Source organism: Phoenix dactylifera, chromosome 3 (genome assembly GCF_051530095.1).
Source record: "Phoenix dactylifera cultivar Ajwa chromosome 3, Ajwa_hap1_PhDact_Kaust_v1.1, whole genome shotgun sequence".
Classification (NCBI taxonomy): Eukaryota; Viridiplantae; Streptophyta; class Magnoliopsida; order Arecales; family Arecaceae; genus Phoenix; species Phoenix dactylifera.
This window is the reverse complement of record NC_143192.1, coordinates 26,290,890-26,311,979: the sequence shown is the minus strand read 5'-3', so window position 1 is coordinate 26,311,979 and position 21,090 is coordinate 26,290,890. Positions and strand designations below refer to the sequence as shown.

The following is a 21,090-nucleotide window of genomic DNA, read 5'->3' as shown; positions in this document are numbered from 1 at the left end:
ATACTGAGCGTGACCAAGACAAGAAGTCACTTGGATGTCTATCCACTTGTCAGTGACTTACTTGATGTTGCAGTAGTGTGACTGGTCCTTTGACCTGCGGTGCTTCGGCTACTTACAGTGAGGTTATTGTAGTTTGACTGCACATATACATAGTCTCTAGTCATATGGGTCCTTGTTGTATAGATTGGCTGCAGTAGGTTCACTGTAGGAGTAGGGTTTGCACTTACATAGAATCTATCGACCTTGATAGAAGAGGAGTGATCCTATATGATTTATTAGACAGAGTTCTAAGCCCTTGGCCAGGGCAATAATATACAGTGGAGAAAGAGTTTTCCACTATCGAACTCAAGTCGAATAAATCTAGACATATGACAAACGACGGGGTTTGACGAGTTATCCATGATCTCCGGTCTGTAGGGATCCACGATAGAAGGACTGTATCATACGATAACTGCACCTAGAGGTTCATCATTTCATTCTGCTAGGTAGCCACTACATACTGCTAGATGTCACTGGTGGATGGTGAGACTCACAGGGATCATCTTGATGGTCGATGAACCCTGATGAGTTGAGTTGAAATTGTTTCAACCCATTGAAAGGAGTTTTCAATGATATTGTGATAAAGATTGCAATATGTCTCACTACCAGTCAGAATAGAACCTATAGGGTCACACACATTAGAGGTATTGACCGATCCGATGGTTGAATGTCATTAGAAATTACAAATAATCAATTAGATTGATAAATGGATAACCCGCTAAGAGTTAGTGGTTAGAAGAAGGAATAATTGCAATCGGATTGCAATTTAATTTAATTAATTGAATTTAATTAATCGGACTTGATCATGAGTCCTACTTGGAGTGGGATTCATGAAGTCCTAATTGGATTAGGATTTCAAATTAAATTAGAGTCCTACTTGGAATAGGATTTCTAAAGTCATAATTATCTTAGGGCTGAAATTTGAACAAGTCCTGATTAGATTAGGATTTTCTTAAGTCCTAATTAATTTTAAATTTAATCTAATTAATTTCATGACTCCTAATTGGATTAGAATTGAAGAGTTCAATAGAGTCATGGTTCAATTAAATCCTAATTGGATTAGGATTTGGAATAAAAGGAAATGCATGCACCTAATTCTATTTGGAATAGAATTGAACCCAAGTATTGAACCCAAGTATTGAACCCAATCCTCCCCACTTAATTTGATTAAGTGGGGGCTGATTTAAATGGACTAGAGGGAGGGGCCCACGCCCCTCCCTTTGGGAAGAGCGTGGAAGAAAAAGCCGATCACATTCCTAAAGGGGAAAGGCGAAGCTTTAGTTCCCCTACCAAAAAAGGTATATAAGGAGCCAAACTAGCTATTTTTTTCTGCTTTAAAGAAAAGAAAACCAAAACCATGGTGGGAGCTCCTTAAAAATAGGAGCTCATCCTTATCTCATGTAAAGCTAAAAGGAGGAGGGGTTCGGCCCCTCCTCTTATCCTTTCTTCTTGTGCATCACGGCAGCAACATCCCCCTCTCATTCCTCCTATCAGCCGCAAGAGAGAAGGAAAGAAAAGAAGCTTAGCGTGGCCCTCTTCCTCCTCCTCTTGGTTCTAGTGCAAGGAAAAAGAAAAGGTTGTGAAAGGCCTTGTTTTCTTCTTCCTAGATTCTTCCTTCTTCTTCTTCCTCTCAAGCCAATCAAAGGTTGATTCAAAGGAGAGGATATCAGCCATCTAAAGCCATCTCTGCAAGGGAGCTAGCACCCCGGGGAGATCCAAAGGCTTCAATCGAATCATTACCTCGTGTGGATACCCGTAGAGGCCGGACGCGTGTGCGGCTTCCACTGAGCCTTGATCAAATACCACGTAAATCAGATTTGCGGAGACCATCTACCCGCACAAGATGAAGATCTGATATTCTTAATGATTTTAAAATGGTTTAAAATAATTTAATTCTAATCTATCTACAAACGAAAGGTTTTAAAATACGTTCATGCGATGAACGGATCCCGCATATGTTTTTCCGCTGCAATCTGAAAATTATTTCGAAATTTTCATGGCATATGAGGGAACCTAACAGTGGTATCAGAGCCATGGTTATGTAGATTAAGATTAGAATTAAATTTTTCAAGGCATTTTAGATCTGAAATTTAAGAGATTATGCTTGCTAAAATTTATGTATGCAGAATTTTCAGCTTGCTGATTTTTCTGCATATTAATATTTAGATGCTTAGATTAATGATTCTAATGCTTTGATAATGTGATTACAAATGTTTAGAGTCAAATCTAGCATGATCAGCAAGTCATGAGATGGAATAATCAATTAAATTACAGATCTGAAAATAATTTTTATGCATGTGATGCGTATGGTGATGATCATGGATGGACCCTTTGAATGTGCTGAAATATTCTGCGATGTTCTGTGATGCATGTAATTTTAATTTTCAGATGCTTGCATGCATCTTAAATTCATGTATTAGAGACCTGCGTGTCTCATGAAAAGAGTTGTAATTTTATTTTTATTTTTATTTAATTTTTAAAGCAATCTGGGATGTAATCTGTGATGTGTGTTGCACATCGATGGTTGATCGATATGTACATCAACAAGCTCAACATGCGCGGATCGAGATCAAGGGTTGATTGAAGATGGATCAAGAAGTTGATCACAATTGGACCTAGAGGATCAAGATCGAGTCAAGAGTTGAAGACGATCAAACCAATTGACGTGCATGTGCTTGTAAAATGACCCTATCTTGGATCCATGATCATCACCATTTAATTTTATTTTGACAAATGCCTGGATGTTTAATGCTTATGTCTATGCGGGTAGACTTATATTTGCATGAGATGTGAATACGCGATCGAGTGAGACCTAAATCGAAACCTCCCTAATCAGTCGAGGGTGAACCAACATAAGTTAGTCATATTAGATTAATTGATCTAATTGGTGTCTAGGCAAGCCTATAAGGTGGTTACTTAATTAGGACCTTACTCTCTGAGTAAGGGGAGCCTCCCACCTGCTTACCTGGCCAATTGTTCGATTACCTCTTATGAAGAACTCAAGTTGCAAACACTAAGACTTGATTATGCAATATTAAGTCCATAGGTCTTCCACCGTAGTAGAGCTGCTAAGGTCTTTTCGGTGTTGATTTGTCTCGGCTGGACACAGTGGGCAAGTTGCATCGGGGGACTGGACCTCTCTATTAGATATGAGATGTTGTGGGGTAAAGGTGGGGTTGGGCACCAATAACTGTTAGGTGAGGACCCAATGACGACTTTATTTCTGCGGTTATACGGTGGGTCCGACTTAACTAAGTAATGGGGCCAATAACTTTTAGGTGAGGCCTTCATCACTTAGAGACCAAGTACCACTGCAATATGCTTGAGAAGCATTGTACAAGAGTTGTACACTCATCCATTTATATGTCACCAATAACTGTTAGGTGAGGCAGCATGTAAATCGGTGAGACCGCAGTACCCACTAGAAATTCTAGTCGCGTAGGATTTTCGTTTCTCCATCAGGGGAGTATGAGGGATTCGAGAAAATAGGGAGCACATTTATTCTAAAAGTCCCTAGAATAAATTAAGTTCAAGTATGTGGAGTGATTGATTAAAACCCTATTTGATTTTGATGAGCTCAAAGCATTTGAGTATATCTTTTGTTTACTAATGAATTCAATTGAGTGTCTCAGTGAAAATCTTGTCTAAGTGTTTCTAGACTTGGTTCAAGATATTTTGGATAAGTTAAGAAGTCAGTTTGAACCAAAGTCTGAGACTCGAGTCGACTCCGAGATATTATGAGTCGACTCCAAGCGTATCAGAATCACTGGCACGGGCTCGAGTCGACTTCGGATCATTACGAGTCGACTCCGACTGAGAACTGACAGACGAACAGAAAGACTCAACTCAAAACCTGTCAGCGAGTCGACTCCTGAAGTGCGCGAGTCGACTCCGATGATTACCGAGTCGACTCCGGAGTAGTATGAGTCGACTCCAAGGAGTTACAGACAGAAAAGTCAGAGAGCGATTTTCGACCCTGAGATTTGAGTCGACTCCTGTGGAACGCGAGTCGACTCCGATGGTTGGCAGGTCAACTCCAAAGAAAGCGAGAGTCGACTCTCAGTGGTACACAAGGCAAAAGTCAGAGAGCAGTTTTCGGACTCTGAGATCCGAGTCGACTCCCGCAATGCGCGAGTCGACTCCGAGACAGCGCGACCCCAAAAAGACAGAAGACCGAATTATTGTCTCTGAGAGCCGAGTCGACTCCCAGACAGCTCGAGTCGACTCCAAGGCAGCGCTACATCAAAAAGGCAGAAGGCTGTGTTTCGGAAACTGAGAGCCGAGTCGACTCCGGAACGGTTCGAGTCGACTCCAAGACTGGACGAGCCAAAAGACAGAAGATCGGGAGTTCGGGCTCTGAGCGCCGAGTCGACTCCCAGGATTGTCGAGTCGACTCGAGTGGGCCAAGTTGAAAAATTAGCTCCATGGACTTCATGGGATGAGCCGACTCCGAAAATGGCAAGTCAGCTCCAGAAGTTGGCGAGTCGACTCCGGGTTAAGTCGAGTCGACTCCCAGTCGCGGAGGTCACTTTAATTCAAATCCGGAACAATTGCCGAGCCGACTCCAAAAAAGCATGAGTCGACTCCCGCTACAGCCGAGTCGACTCCAGATCGCGCGAGTCGACTCCGACCCCAACGGACATATTGTCAGGATGTGCAGAGTGTGCAGAACGGGCAGAAAAAAGTGTCTAACGGCTAGTTTCCGTGGGGGATGGCTTAAATAGCCATAGAGGACTGTAGCAAGGTAGAGAAGCACCATTCCACTCAAAGAAATCAAGCATCCTATCTCGGCCAACTGGTTTCCAACAGAAAAGAAGGAAGAGCGCCATTAACTCCATCCAGCTACCTCTTCCCAGCATTTAAAGAAGTCTCCTCCTGCCTTCAAGTCGACCAGACATTCAAGAGGAGACTCACAGTTCAAGAAGCCCTACTCTACTCCAACTCAAACGTGTTTGAGGGCTCTTAACTTCTCTCTAGTTTATATTGCTGTATATCTGCTTTTTAGAAGCTCTGTTTTTCTATTTGTCTTTGTTCTTTCCATCTTGTCTTTGCTTGATTCAATCAGGGGATTGAATCAAGAGTGTAGAGGTTGGTTGGTGAGCCGAGGGTAAAACCAACGTGTAAGGGTTCGATTGTGATCCCGGGAAAACAATCGGGGTGGTTCTAGTCGGTGAGCCTGGGAAAACCGACCGAGTTCGTTGTGAGCTCGTAAAACAACAAGTTGGGTTGTGAGCTTGTAAAACAACCGGCTGTAATCCAAGGAGTTATAGTGAATTCCCAAGTGAGACTTGGGGACTGGACGTAGGAGCAAGGGATAGCTCCGAACCACTATAAACATTGTGTTTGTGATTGCTTGTGTCTCTCTCTCACACTCTCATTTCACTCACAGCACATAGCAACTAATTAATCATCTTGCAAAAGTATTAATTAGTCATCCACAAACGTTTTAATTGCAAAATTATTTTAAAACCCAATTCACTCCCCTCTTGGGTTGTCTTTCTGGGCAACAAAGTATAAAGTCTAACTAGAATCTTTACTCTCTACAGATCGCAATGTCAGCTTCAAATCCTTTGACCCGAATCCTTGAGACCAACAGACTGACCGGAACCAACTATAAAGACTGGCTTAGAAACTTGAAAATTGTTCTGAGTTGTGAGAAAATAGGGTATGTGCTCGAGAATGATATCCCTAGGCTACCAGCACGTCCTACTGATGATCAGCGTGAGATGCATCAGAAGTGGACTGATGACGACATTAGGGTCAAGTGCTATATCATGGCATCCATGACTAACGAACTTCAATGCCAGCATGAGAACATAAAGACTGCTAGGAAAATACTGGCTCACCTGCAAGAGTTGTATGGTGAGCAAAGCCGCACTGCACGCTTTGAAGTGTCCAAGAGGCTCTTCAAGGCAAAGATGCTCTAAGGGCAGTCTGTCCATGATCATTGTCTGACTATGATCAAGGACCTCGAGGATCTTGAGAAGCTCGGTATGTCCATGCATAAGGAACTGCAGATAAATCTGATCCTGCAATCCCTTCCTGATTCATTTGGTCAGTTTATAGTAAACTACCATATGAATAAAATTGAATGCACGAAGACCGAGTTGTTGAACATGTTGGTAACTGTTGAAGGGGCCTTGAAAGGTTCAAGGGGCTCTGTTCTGGCTGCTGAGCTGACTTCTGGTTCCAAGAGAAAGTCTACTTGGAAGAATAAGAAGCCTGCAAAGAAGCACAAGAAAGACAAAAAGCCTAAGAAGGAAGTTCATAAGAAAAAGGCTGATGACAAAGGAAAATGTTTCCACTGCAACGTCAACGGCCACTGGAAAAGGAACTTCCCTTCATACCTCGAGAGCCTGAAGAACAAAAAGGACACACCTTCTGAAGGTATGTTAGACTTGCTCGTAATTGAAACTAACCTTACGGTTTCTTCTACTTCTAGTTGGGTTATAGATTCTGGTTCTAGTGCTCATTTGTGCACTACTATGCAGGGTCTAAAGAAAAGTAGGAGGCTGGCGGAAGGTGCAGTGACCCTTCGGGTTGGCAACGGGGCAAGAGTTGCTGCTGTAGCTGTGGGCACCTATCCTCTGCGATTACCGTCTGGATTTAGTTTATTACTTAGAGACCGTTATTATGTCCCTGCTACTAGCAGAAATTTGATTTCTGTTTCATGTTTAGCACAGGATGGTCATGTTATGACATTTGATAAAGACTGCTGTTCTATTTATTTCAGAAATAAATTAGTTGCACGTGGTTTCATGATTAACAGTCTCTATCACTTGCATATTGATGTGTCTGTGAATGTGTTTGAGCAAGTGGTGAATGCCATAGGATCTAAAAGATCTAGAGATGAGATAAACCAGAAGTATTTGTGGCACCTCAGGCTTGGCCATATTGGAGAGGACAGAATGAACAAAATGGAGAAAGATGGGCTTCTTGGCCCATTGACTTCTGAGTCATATCCATTTTGTGAATCCTGTCTTCAAGAAAAAATGGCTAGATTACCTTTTGTAGGACATGGGGAGAGGACCACTGAAATACTTACCCTAGTACACACTGATGTGTGTGGCCCATTTGATGTATCAGCCAGAGGTCGTTATTCGTACTTCATTACCTTTACCGATGACTATTCACGATATGGGTATGTGTATCTTATGAGATACAAATCTGAGTCTTTTGAAAAGTTCAAAGAGTTCAGAAATGAAGTAGAAAAACAGACTGGAAAAATTCTTAAGGTTCTTCGATCAGATCGAGGAGGAGAATACTGATAAGTGCTTAATAATCTATAATTTAGTTATCTTTCCATAGCACTTATCAATGTTCTTAAACTGATAAATACGTATTTTACCATGAAATTGAATGATCATTGAAATAAATTTAAAATATGGTAAAAAGTAAATAGTTCTTTTCTTAAATCAGACTCTGAACTTGTCTCTCTCTTGTTTGCAATCTTTCATGAAAATTACAAGAAAACATATAAGGAAGAGATTGTGTTAACCCGGTTTGGTAAACTGATAGAGTTGTAATCAAGCTAAGGTTATAATTAAATGGGTTTTGGTCCTAATTAGATTGAAAGCTATAATTAATTATTTTTGTATGAGGAAAATGTTTGATTAATTTTATTAAGTCACGGTCATGTTTTTAGTTTTGTCGAGTCCAGTCTGAAGCAGTTTAGCAAGAATTGAATTTAAATAACATTGAGCTCGAGACCAAGTTCAAGCAAATTAAAGATCATAACCTATCTCAAATCCAAAGCCAATTCCCAAACCAATCTTATTCCTTTCCCGCGACCACTATCCAAGCAATCCAACGGTTCAGAAACTCCCGTCTCCGCATCACGTTTCCAAACTAAGCAAAATAGAGGAGATCCTTGTTTTAAATTCATATATGCCCATTTTCACGTCAAAATAACGCAAGAAAAATAATTTTTCCCAAAAATTACTGGAATCACTGTTCAGGTGAACAGTATTCCGAGGTAACACTGCTCATATGAACAGTGTTCCGTGAAAAACACTGTTCATATGAACAGTGTTACAAAAAAAAAGAAATAATAATAATATATATACTATATAAGCTACTGTTTATCTTCTTCCTCCCTCCTTGCATCAGGGCCATCCACCTTCCTCCCGTCGATCCCGCGTCGTGCCCACCACGTTCATGCCATCTCCTCTTCCGGATTCCCAGCTCCTCGCCGTGACCAGCGCCTTCGCACGGCTGCCATTCCGGGCGTCCGAGACAAGCTCCGCATGCTCCCAGCATATCACGCCATAGATCCGGCCACCTCCTTCTTCCGCTCCTCCCAGCATCGCGTCCCAGCCGCTTTCGGAGTCAGCCATCCTTCCGCATCAAGCGTCCGGCGATCCCGCATCCATTCCTTCCACGGTCCAAAGAAAGAAGTCGTCCGGAGCGATCCTCCCAGCCATCCCGCAACCAAATCTCCTCCATGATCAACGCTTCCAGCATCCCATGAGATCAGGCATGAGCCCAAGCATCTAGCCGTCCCCCTCTTCCGGATTTGAGCCATCCATCCGCGATCTGTCCTCCGCTTCTTCTTCCATGATGCATCCGGAGCCAGCCATCACGTTGATCCCGCGGCTCCTCCCATCGAGTATCCCGGATTTGCATCCCCACCGGCACGCTCCCAAGGGATCCATCATCGGGTGAAAGGGTCTATATGAAGAAGCCATCGGCAGGAAAAGGGGGAGGCCACGGTTTGAAAAACAGAGGAGGAGCCTCTGTTCGGAAGAGAAAGAAATAAAAAAAGAGAGAAAGGAGGGGGGGAAAGAGAATAGTTTTGTATTTTGGGAATAATGGGAGATGAAGGCTTTCATTTGAAGATGGGAGGTCGTCCGGAAGCCATGCTTGGCTAAACATCCAATCTAGGGCTGGATGAAGCCCTAGCAATGTATCAGGGCATTGTGGTTCTTATTTTTTTATTATTTTGGAGCTTGTTTAAATTCTTATCTTCAATGAAATATTTCTTTTATGATGTTTAAACCTTGAGCATGCCATTTACTATTCGTGTTTGCTAAAGTAGTCTAAGATAATCCATGCCTAGGAAGATGAGGTGTGCTGCACCCTAGATTAGCATACTTAGGTAGACACTTCATGCTATACCGAAGATGGATTTTCCTAAAACTCTTTATGTTTTTATTTTAAAAGGCTTGTAACCAATTTGCATGCCTCTCCAAAAGATAAAAATTAAGAACACAATCCCTAATGCCATGCTACGCGGTGGATTCCAAACTCTAGATCCATCTACTGTGATAAATTTCAATTCGTACTCATAGATTAATTTAGTTAAATCAAGTTAGCAAATTCTCCTTCGTGATTTATTTTTAAAAGAAAAATAACTTGTTTCCAATCCCTGTGGACCGACACCCGTAATCACTATCCTACAGGATACGTGCTATTGCGTGGTTTATTTTTGAACTTGAAAGAACCGATCAATTTTTGGCACCGTTGCCGGGGATTGCTAGCATAGTTATTTTTCCTATCATTAAAAAAAATTAATTAATTAAAAAAAAACTTTTAAAAAAAACATATATATGTCTAAAATAAAATAAAAAATTATTTTCTATTATTGTTACTTTTCTTATTTCTTTTTTCTCTTCTACCAATTTTTTTTAAATTTTCTTTTGATATTATTTGATCAGGAATCGAAGGAAAAATCCGGGATGATCAAAAAGAGAACTGCTGGAAAAGGAATGCTGTAGAGGTTTGCCAAAAAAAAAAAAAAATTGCTGGGGAAATTTCGTTTGGTAACTTCTAAACCTTTCTTATTTAAATTAAGTATTAGCTTGAAATTTTGTGGTGATTGTTTGATTTTAATTTCAGCAAAAGTGTGAATGCATGCCTGATACACATACACCAATTAATTTGCACTTAGTAAGGGCAATCACCCCAACAAGATAAGAGCCGGATTTCATCACCGGACTCTTGCCCAATTTAGGTGAACTCAATCTCACATAGTGTCACTTTAATTAAAATCAATTAGACATTGGCCCCTAGGGACATTCGAGCTCAATAGGACGAAGATCACCGAAAGTTGCACCAATTTCGCTCTGTGGCTTAGTTGATGTCTAGGCAAGCTTTGTCCCTATAAGGGAGACAGTTCATCTGTTCAAGGCAAGTGGGTTTTAAGTGGGACCTTTGCGAACGCATCGTGACCCCTCCACTTACCTGGGAGCTTACCTGGTCAACTCGGTTCATTAGACCGGATTGGAGGCTTAGGTGCCCTCTTCAAACCAGTTAGGAGCTGTCTAGTGATTTTAGGACAAAGACTAGGATTGATATGCTTTTCTCTTTTATTGCATGCTTGATTGATCGAGTACTAGTGTATGCAAGGTAGTCGTTCTAGAGTACGAAACCTATTACCTTTTGACCCTGAAATAGAACGAACCCTTAGGAACATTCGAGCTAAGATCAAAATATTAGGATCATCCCCACCTCTTAAGATGGCTGAAGAACAACCCAAACTCCTGAGGGAGTACTTTACTCCCACCATTTACACTTCCCCATCTTGCATTCGATTACCTGAAGTAGCAGCTGTACAATATGAAATAAAATCTTGAAAGAGTAGATGCCCTACAAGCCAATCGCAATATGTATTGCGAAGGGTTTTTCTTTTGATTTGTCCAAATCATGTACATGACATTTAAATATGAATAAAGGCGTTATGTTTTATCATATGCTGTTGATTATATTTATGATAAACTCCTTAGATTAGGGCAATGGTTTTAAGACTATGATGAGATCATACTAGTGAGACTTAAAATCCTAAAATCCTAATCTTAAATATTCCCAGTCATTGGTACATTGAGTCGGGGATCAATGATTACCGGAAAGACTGGCATGTCTTATGTATGCTCGATGCAGAGGATGATTGATCTCACAATCATTTGTGTGGAGACACTAATACAAAGATATGGGTGCTCATTAGAAGAATGAGTTCACTGAATTGACCTACAAAGAGAAATCTTATGAAGTCTTACTTACATGTCAAAAGATGATTCTCTTAGTGGGAGTTGTACAACTGATCCTTTGACCTGAGATCACCATGGTATCTTGTGCACATGAACCTATGTTTTGGTTTACACTCATTCATGACAATAAGTTATGTACGAGGTCTTCTGGATATGGTGGATTGTGTACGAAGATTATGAGTAGATCAACAAGGAATTAATCACTTCTAGTAAGAGAAGATAGCATCCTATTTATTCTAATCATATGATAATTCAGGAAGCCTTTGATCAAAGCAGAATGAAAATTAGAAAGAGTTTCTAATGTTTCATTATTTGAATTATCATTAAAAGATTGAGAAAAATATGAATATGAAATTGAGTTTGACATATATTCATACTCATATACATATTTGGGATGCAGTTTGATTAAAGGATTGAATTGCATGGTAACTTGCCACTGAAGGGTATTTTTGGTATTTCCACCAAATTCCATATTTTTCGGGTAGACATGACACGTTGCTAGACGTCAATCTTGTCTTATAGGTTTGATCGAATTAAAGAGTTTAATTCGATCACCAATTAGAAAGGATTCTAATTGTTAAGTTCGGGTTCGCGCAGTTTGGACTTAAATCGATTAGAAGAGTTCTAATCAAGTTGGGTCAACTCGCACTCACACCTATTGCTGGCTAAGTATGGAACCCAATGGGTCACACACAAGAAAACTTATCAAGGGTCTAATTGGATTAGATCATGTTTGCAAGATAAACATCCTAGCAGGTGTTGCAAACCTTAGCTCCTGATTCGAACTGGATTCGAATCTGATTCGAATTGAATTCGAATCTGATTCTTAATTGATCTAATTTGATTAGATCATATTCTAATATGGGTTAGCCAAGAGTTGGCTCCTAATTGGCTTGGTTTGAGTCTAATTGGATTAGATTTGATAAATCATTCATTTTTGACCGTTGGATCAACATTTGGATGAAGAGATGGATCAAATGGATGGCACCATGAATTGGAGCCATTGGATTTTCATCATAGGATGATGGGAGATCATGATGACGTGATGGATATCATTGGGAGGCGTGGAGATGAAAAATAGGTGAAGGAAAGAGAGAGAATACGTGAAGATTAAATGGATAAGGATGAACCATTTATTTGATCTTATCCATTCTCTCTCTTCTCTCTTCATCACGCCTAAGGGATATATGGCGCCTTCTTTCATGGCCTTTGGATCATCATCAACCCTTGATGAATGGATAAGGTTGGTTCCTATTTTTCTTGCGTGAGAAGAAGTGAAAAAAGGGAAGAGTACGGCGCATTTTCATGAAGAGGTGCTTAGGGAATCAAGCGCCACATCATAAGCGCTTGATCTTATCATAACCACTTTTGATACGCCTCTCCCTATTTTTGTGGCGCCTTCTCTCCTCTTATCACGCCCCATCTGAAGGATGTGTGGATGGGATGCATCCTTTGGTGATGCATCCCCACGCCATCTATAAATAGGAATGCTCCCGGTGTTTTCTAATCATCGGAAATCAATCCAACTCTCTCTCTCTCATATCCCTTCTTTCTTACATTAGTTTCTTTCTTTCTAACATTGCTTCTAGTGTGTCCTAAGCCAAGACAAGGTGGTCTTCATTAGGACAAAAGGATTAGAAGTGATTTTAGAAGGCTAAAGAAAAATAGAAAGGAAGGAAAGCAAGCCATTAGAGTTCTTTAGAAGAATTCTGCATTAAGGATCAAAAGTCTTTGGAGCTAAAGTCTTGATCAAGTTTTCGTGTGGATCACCATTGGAGGGCGGACACTTGGACGCCTCGTGGAGATTGTATACTTTGGATTAGCATTTGAGGTATTCTACTAATTCTGCATTTATTTTATATTATTTGATTGTAATCATTAAGGTGATCTAGGCTTAAAAGGGTTTCATGCATAGGGACTTTATTAAGAAAATTTTTAAAATCCCTAGCTTCCGCTGCCCATTATGACATGCTAGAACCCTACAGTGGTATCAGAGCTATCCTTAATTGGTTCAATCAAATAATAATGCATGATGTATGATTATTAATTTACTATGAGATAGTAATGTCATATGCTTAATGAAATGCTGAAATATATGATTCATATATGATATGATATGTAATAAAATGTCATGATATGAAATTTTCCATATGAAAATATGTTGAAGCATGTTAATTAGTTGCTTATAATTTATACATGCTATGAGATAGCTATGATGCATGATAGCTTATTTTAGATATGTTAAATATATGTTACAATTAAAGAATGTGCTAGAGACTAGTAAGCCCTCAATAAAAATTATATTAAGTCATAGTGTTAAAAAATTTTAAGCTAACCCATTCTAGAACAATTAATCTAATTGGTGTCTAAGGAAAGCACTAAAGGTGGTTACTTAATTAGGACCTTACTCTTTGAGTAAGGGGAGCCTCCCACCTGCTTACCTGGCCAATTGTTTGATTGTCTATTATGGATAAGCTTAATATTGATATAATACTATTGATAGCCTTCCTTCATGCCTCGATATTATTATGTCAAGATCCATGCTAGTTTGTTGTGCTAACACAAAACTTGCAATGGGGACTGATGTTATACTGTCTTGGTGCATTAAGATGCTTATGGCATATTTTAATATATTGCCTTGTTGTGCAACCACAAGGGCAATATTATTCGAATATGACTATATGGAAATGAAGGGTTTGACTTAACTAAAATATTATTGTTTGTTGTGCTAACACAAGGCAATAAGTATTTTAAGAGGACAAGATAAAGTTGAGAATTGCATGAGATACAATCGGAAAGAGTTTCCTACCTTTGAACTCATAAAGGTTTGTTGTGTAACCACAAGGCTTTTTATGATGAATTAGGATCTCAACCCTACTAAGAAAAATTATATTTTCACGTTTATCATAGGAGAGGGCTATGATATTCGATAAAAATAGTAGGAGACAAATTAGATTAAAGTCCTTATCTAGTTGCAAACATGTCATCATGATTGGTCTGCTTATATTAGTTATGTTCTTGCATATGTAGAATTATTAAATGGCTTCTTCACTTTCACTAAGAGGCATCTTAGATGCCAACAAGTTGACCGGACCAAACTATGTGGACTGGTTGAGGAATTTAAAGATAGTACTCACTCAGGAGAAAATTTTCTATATACTTGAAACCCCTGATCTTGGAGATCTAGGGGATGATGCTACAGAAGAGGAGGTTGCCACACATAAGATGTGGAAAAATGACAGTTTGACTATCAAATGTATCATACTTGCCTCTATGAGCAATGAATTACAGAGGCAACATGAAGGCATGGACACTCAATCCATACTTCTCAATTTAAAAGAGTTGTATGGAGAACAAAGCAGGACTGCTAGGTATGAGATATCTAAGCAGTTGTTCCGTGCTAGAATGAATGAAGGAACTCCAGTGCAAAACCATGTTCTTATGGTTATAGACTTAATCACTAGATTAAGTCAATTAGGTTTTGCTATGGATAGTGAGCTCAGTCAGGATTTGATCCTGCAATCACTGCCTGATTCATTCTCTCAGTTTGTTGTGAACTTTCACATGAACAAGCTGAACACCTCCCTGCCCGAGCTGTTAAATATGCTCAAAACAGCTGAAGGCCATATTAAGAAGGATAAAGGTCCACTCCTTCTTATAGATGGCACTTCTAAAAGGAAATCGGGAAATAAGGGTTCTAAGAAACGATTGAACCCCAAGAGTAGCATCAAAAAGAAAAAAAGGAAAGAAAAACTTCGGATCAAGTACCTGTTTTCATTGCGGCAAAGCTGGCCACTGGAAAAGGAATTGCAAGAGTTTTCTTGCAAGTATGAAGACCGATGCAAGAGTTGCATCAAAAGGTATGTTTATGTTACATGCCAACTTGTCATTAAGTTCTTCAAATTCAAATTCATGGGTATTGGATACCGGCTGTGGTTTTCACATTTGCAAATCTTTGCATGGACTACAGAAAATTAAAATTTTGAAGAAAGGTGACTTCGAGCTGTATGGCGCTGGAGGAGAGTCCATCCAGGCTGAAGCTGTTGGAACCTACAACTTGGAGTTACCTTCGGGAGAGCTCCTACAATTAGAAGATTGTTATTATATGCCCAAAATTATTAGAAATGTAATTTCCATTCCTTTGTTGTTAAAGAAAGGATTTGAAATTAATGGAAAGGGCAATGGTTGCTCTATTTATTTTTCTAATAAGCATCTTTGCAATGGCATTATGGAAAATGGTCTTCTTGTTTTATTACTTAATGACAATGTCTTTCGTATTAATAAAAGCAATAAAAGAAAGACAGAGGAAGTAAATAACACCCTTCTTTGGCATTGCCGACTTGGTCACATAAGTGAATCAAGAATCAACAAGTTGTACAAAGAAGAGTTCTTTGATCCTTATGATTATGAATCATTAGGAACTTGTGAATCTTGTCTTATGGATAAAATGACTAAGTCTCCATTCACTGGACATGGAGAAAGGGCAAGTGAGTTATTAGGACTTATACACACAGATGTATGTAGTCCTATGACAACTCCAGCTAGAGGTGGATACTCTTACTTCATCACATTCACTGATGATTTATCAAGGTTCGGATATGTGTATCTTATGAAACATAAATCCGAAGCTTTTGATAAGTTTAAAGAGTATCAAAGTATGGTTGAAAAACAAACCGGAAAGTGTATTAAAATCCTTCGATCTGATCGAGGAGGTGAATACCTTTCTAGTGAGTTTTTAAATCATCTTAAAGAAAAGGGCATTCTCTCTGAATGGACACCTCCGTATACGCCACAATTAAATGGTGTAGCTGAACGGAGGAATCGTACTTTATTAGATATAGTACGGTCCATGATGTGCTTTACTGATCTTCCTATTTCCTTCTGGGGTTTTGCCCTAGAGACTGCTGCACTAATATTAAACAGGGTACCTTCTAAGTCTGTACCTAGCACTCCATATGAGATATGGAGAGGAAAGAAGCCTAATCTTAAGTATCTTAAGATATGGGGTTGTCAAGCTTATGTCAAAAGAAATTTTGGACACAAGCTAAGTGCTAGATCAGATAAATATATTTTTGTAGGTTATCCTAAAGATAGTATAGGATACATCTTCTATCATCCTACCGAACAAAAAGTTTTTGTAGGTAGGCATGCCATTTTCTTAGAAAAAGAGTTTATCTTAGAAAAGGGCAAGGATAGAAAAATAGAACTTGAAGAAGTTCAAGACCTACAAATAGAAACATAAGAAATTCTTCAACCAGATGTACCCATTGATGAGGTACAACCACAACACACATCTCCTCTCCGAAGGTCAGATAGAGTGCGAAGAGCACCTGAGAGGTATGGGTTCATCATTGAGAATGATGAAGCCCACATTGTTCAGAATAATGATCCTCTGACCTATTCGGAAGCTGTCATGAGTAGTGACTCTGACAAATGGCTAGAAGCCATGAAATCCGAAATAGATTCTATGTATACCAACCAAGTATGGACTTTGGTTGATGCACCAGAGGGTGTAAACCCTATAGGTTGCAAATGGGTCTATAAGAAAAAGATTGGAGCAGATGGCCAAGTAGAAACCTACAAGGCTAGATTGGTGGCAAAAGGTTTCAGGCAAAAGCAAGGAATTGACTATGATGAAACTTTTTCGCCAGTAGCTATGCTCAAATCTATTCGGATTTTGCTTGCAATAGCTGCATACTATGATTATGAAATCTGGCAGATGGATGTCAAAACCGCCTTCCTTAATGGTTATCTTGAGGAAGAGGTTTACATGACACAGCCAGAAGGATTTGTCTCAAGTAAGAGAGCAAATCAAGTATGCAAGCTTAAGAGATCCATTTATGGATTAAAGCAAGCATCGAGGAGTTGGAACATCCGTTTTGATACAACAGTCAAAGAGTTTGGTTTTATCAAAAATGTGGATGAACCATGTGTGTACAAGAAGACTAGTGGGAGTGCCATTGTCTTCTTAATATTGTATGTAGATGACATACTGATCATTGGAAATGATATTCCAATGTTACAATTGGTCAAGACTTGGCTGTCAAAAAGCTTTTCCATGAAAGACTTGGGAGAAGCATCCTATATACTTGGTATAAAGATCTATAGGGATAGATCTAAAAGGATGCTAGGCTTGTCCCAGTCTAGGTACATAGATAATGTGCTGAAAAGATTCAGCATGGAAGAAAGTAAAAGAGGTTATTTGCCTGTGAGTCATGGCATACGTCTCTCTAAGAAGATGTCTCCTAAGACATCTGAAGAGAGGAATAGAATGAATTCTATTCCCTATGCTTCGGCAGTAGGATCGATTATGTATGCTATGCTATGTACTAGGCCTGATGTTGCTTATGCCTTAGGCATAACAAGTAGATTTCAGGCTGATCCAGGAGAGGATCATTGGATAGCTGTGAAAAATATTCTTAAGTACTTGAGAAGGACTAAAGATATTTTTCTAGTTTATGGAGGATCTGAGTTGAAACTAGAAGGATTTTCTGATTCTAGTTTTCAATCAGACCCAGATGATAGCAAGTCCACTTCAGGGTATGTCTTTACCCTAAATGGTGGTGCAGTGAGCTGGAAGAGTTCCAAACAGCAAACTGTAGCTGACTCAACTACTGAGGCAGAATACATTGCTGTAAGTGAAGCCGCTAAGGAAGCTGTCTGGATGAAGAAGTTCATCTCTGAGTTAGGAGTAGTTCCCGAGATTGCTGGACCAGTCCCAGTTTATTGTGATAACACTGGAGCTGTTGCTCAAGCGAAGGAACCAAGGTCTCATCACAAATCCAAGCACATTCTAAGACGCTTCCATCTTGTTCGAGAGATTGTCGAGAGACAAGACATAGTCATTGAACGAGTAGACACCAAGAACAACCTAGCAGACCCGTTCACTAAAGCTCTACCACAACAGCAGTTCGATCGCCACCTCGATTGTATGGGGATAAAATATAAGAGCGATTGGCTTTAGTGCAAGTGGGAGATTGAAAGAGTAGATGCCCTACAAGCCAATCGCAATATGTATTGCGAAGGGTTTTTCTTTTGATTTGTCCAAATCATGTACATGACATTTAAATATGAATAAAGGCGTTATGTTTTATCATATGCTGTTGATTATATTTATGATAAACTCCTTAGATTAGGGCAATGGTTTTAAGACTATGATGAGATCATACTAGTGAGACTTAAAATCCTAAAATCCTAATCTTAAATATTCCCAGTCATTGGTACATTGAGTCGGGGATCAATGATTACCGGAAAGACTGGCATGTCTTATGTATGCTCGATGCAGAGGATGATTGATCTCACAATCATTTGTGTGGAGACACTAATACAAAGATATGGGTGCTCATTAGAAGAACGAGTTCACTGAATTGACCTACAAAGAGAAATCTTATGAAGTCTTACTTACATGTCAAAAGATGATTCTCTTAGTGGGAGTTGTACAACTGATCCTTTGACCTGAGATCACCATGGTATCTTGTGCACATGAACCTATGTTTTGGTTTACACTCATTCATGACAATAAGTTATGTACGAGGTCTTCTGGATATGGTGGATTGTGTACGAAGATTATGAGTAGATCAACAAGGAATTAATCACTTCTAGTAAGAGAAGATAGCATCCTATTTATTCTAATCATATGATAATTCAGGAAGCCTTTGATCAAAGCAGAATGAAAATTAGAAAGAGTTTCTAATGTTTCATTATTTGAATTATCATTAAAAGATTGAGAAAAATATGAATATGAAATTGAGTTTGACATATATCATACTCATATACATATTTGGGATGCAGTTTGATTAAAGGATTGAATTGCATGGTAACTTGCCACTGAAGGGTATTTTTGGTATTTCCACCAAATTCCATATTTTTCGGGTAGACATGACACGTTGCTAGACGTCAATCTTGTCTTATAGGTTTGATCGAATTAAAGAGTTTAATTCGATCACCAATTAGAAAGGATTCTAATTGTTAAGTTCGGGTTCGCGCAGTTTGGACTTAAATCGATTAGAAGAGTTCTAATCAAGTTGGGTCAACTCGCACTCACACCTATTGCTGGCTAAGTATGGAACCCAATGGGTCACACACAAGAAAACTTATCAAGGGTCTAATTGGATTAGATCATGTTTGCAAGATAAACATCCTAGCAGGTGTTGCAAACCTTAGCTCCTGATTCGAACTGGATTCGAATCTGATTCGAACTGGATTCGAATCTGATTCGAATTGAATTCGAATCTGATTCTTAATTGATCTAATTTGATTAGATCATATTCTAATATGGGTTAGCCAAGAGTTGGCTCCTAATTGGCTTGGTTTGAGTCTAATTGGATTAGATTTGATAAATCATTCATTTTTGACCGTTGGATCAACATTTGGATGAAGAGATGGATCAAATGGATGGCACCATGAATTGGAGCCATTGGATTTTCATCATAGGATGATGGGAGATCATGATGACGTGATGGATATCATTGGGAGGCGTGGAGATGAAAAATAGGTGAAGGAAAGAGAGAGAATACGTGAAGATTAAATGGATAAGGATGAACCATTTATTTGATCTTATCCATTCTCTCTCTTCTCTCTTCATCACGCCTAAGGGATATATGGCGCCTTCTTTCATGGCCTTTGGATCATCATCAACCCTTGATGAATAGATAAGGTTGGTTCCTATTTTTCTTGCATGAGAAGAAGTGAAAAAAGGGAAGAGTACGGCGCATTTTCATGAAGAGGTGCTTAGGGAATCAAGCGCCACATCATAAGCGCTTGATCTTATCATAACCACTTTTGATACGCCTCTCCCTATTTTTGTGGCGCCTTCTCTCCTCTTATCACGCCCCATCTGAAGGATGTGTGGATGGGATGCATCCTTTGGTGATGCATCCCCACGCCATCTATAAATAGGAATGCTCCCGGTGTTTTCTAATCATCGGAAATCAATCCAACTCTCTCTCTCTCATATCCCTTCTTTCTTACATTAGTTTCTTTCTTTCTAACATTGCTTCTAGTGTGTCCTAAGCCAAGACAAGGTGGTCTTCATTAGGACAAAAGGATTAGAAGTGATTTTAGAAGGCTAAAGAAAAATAGAAAGGAAGGAAAGCAAGCCATTAGAGTTCTTTAGAAGAATTCTGCATTAAGGATCAAAAGTCTTTGGAGCTAAAGTCCTGATCAAGTTTTCGTGTGGATCACCATTGGAGGGCGGACACTTGGACGCCTCGTTGAGATTGTACACTTTGGATTAGCATTTGAGGTATTCTACTAATTCTGCATTTATTTTATATTATTTGATTGTAATCATTAAGGTGATCTAGGCTTAAAAGGGTTTCATGCATAGGGACTTTATTAAGAAAATTTTTAAAATCCCTAGCTTCCGCTGCCCATTATGACATGCTAGAACCCTACAAATCTAGTGTGATCCAAATGCTCCCATCTTTTTATGGGCTCACCAATGAAGACCCATATACACCTAGATGAATTTCTTGAGATTTGCACCACTGTCAAGATTCAGAACTTTACTGATGATGCTCTAAAACTTAGATTATTCTTCTTCTCCCTTAAAGATAGAGCCAAACAATGGCTGAATTCTTTAGAAGCCAACTCGATTCGTTCTTGGGATCAAATGCAACAAGAATTCCTTAAAAAATACTTTCCCATAGGAAGAACGAACCAGTTTAGACGTGCCATTACAAGCTTCTCCCAAACTGAGGGAGAAGAATTTCATGAAACTTGGGAGAGATTTCGAGACCTAATCCGTAAATGCCCTCATCATCAAATACCTAAGTGGCAGCTAGTGCAATGTTTTTATGACGGTTTGACTGAACGAAACCGTCAGATGATCGATGCTGCATGCGGGGGGACTTTCATGCTTCGAAGTGAGCATGAAGCATGGCAACTATTTGAAAATCTTAATGAAAACTCCCTCCACCATGCTTCATGTTCTCGTCAAGCACCCCCGAATTTTCAAAGAAAAGGGGCCATTTGTGAAATAAGTCATTCTATGGACCTGTCTAGCAAGGTAGATGCATTGTCCCATAAGATTGACCAACTAATGATAGGAGGACATGTCGTTAGC

At 39.4% G+C, this 21,090-nt stretch overlaps 1 non-coding gene across 1 annotated transcript; it reads right to left on the bottom strand.

Moving 5' to 3' along the window:
* Nucleotides 1–20,686: 20,686 nt before the first annotated feature.
* On the bottom strand, nt 20,687–20,792 carry LOC149768003 (small nucleolar RNA R71). Its single transcript, XR_016400088.1, has one exon. It is a non-coding gene; the product is annotated as a small nucleolar RNA R71 (small nucleolar RNA).
* Between the last annotated feature and the right edge of the window lie 298 nt (nt 20,793–21,090).